The sequence below is a fragment of the Echinops telfairi genome, unplaced genomic scaffold (genome assembly GCF_000313985.2).
Source record: "Echinops telfairi isolate 266 unplaced genomic scaffold, ASM31398v2 ScPeMD7_7475;HRSCAF=8513, whole genome shotgun sequence".
NCBI classification, from domain to species: domain Eukaryota; kingdom Metazoa; phylum Chordata; class Mammalia; order Afrosoricida; family Tenrecidae; genus Echinops; species Echinops telfairi.
This window is the reverse complement of record NW_022111379.1, coordinates 27272617-27273652: the sequence shown is the minus strand read 5'-3', so window position 1 is coordinate 27273652 and position 1036 is coordinate 27272617.

The following is a 1036-nucleotide window of genomic DNA, read 5'->3' as shown; positions in this document are numbered from 1 at the left end:
CCTGAGAACCTCCCCTTTCTCTCTGTCTTCACCTTCCTGCTGACTGATCCTGGTTGCTACCAGAACTCTGGAGATGCGTCCACTGCCAGTGGATCCATAAGACTGCATCACTAGCCTGTGATATTCCTGAATTCTGCATCATTGCATGTGACTGCGTGAGTCTGAAGAAGAACGTATGAACTAGTAGCAGACATATGGACTTGACTTGGACCATACTGCGATGCTTACTCGATATATAATTACTTCTTGTTATAAAGCTCTTTCTTATGCATATATGATTGTCACTGGATTTGTTTCTCTAGTCAAGCTGGCCTAACACACTTGGGTAGTGAGGATATCTGCACCAAGCTGCCCAGAAGGTCTATTACACAGAGGGCCGCCAGAGGCCAGGAAGGCAAAAGTTTTGGACAAGCGTGTTGGAAAAGTAGGTAGGAAAGATCAGCATGTTCAGGGGAGAGAGGAATGCACAGAAGTAGCTCTGGCTACTGGACAATATGCTGGCGTTGCTGATCTCCAACTTTAAGAAACTTTGGTGTACATATTTTTTTTTTAATATTGTACTATATATTTTTAAATTTCAACATAAGTACAATTTACAAATATAATACATTAAAAATCTATGTATAGTATTATTTTATTCCTTGGCATATTTCTCATTTGAATTTTTTTTAGTATATTGCTGTCGTTGTTTAAAAGGTCATGAAAATTTTCACAAGAATTTGTAAAATTGTATTTCACACATAAAATGGTTTTCAAAGTCTCAGCAGTTAATTGTGAATTTTCTGATGTCCACACTTCATTGACTGTAGAACAAACGCGTTCAGTCGCGGCATTAGTTCCTCGTAAGGACAGCGCGTATCCACCATTTTTAATGCATTATTGTGTGGAACATGGTTTGTTTCCAAGTGATGAAATATTTCTAACCATTTGTTCTCTATTGTGATTTTTTTTAAACATTTTATTAGGGGCTCATACAACTGTTATCGCAATCCATACACACATCAATTGTGTAAAGCGCATTTGTACATCATTCTCA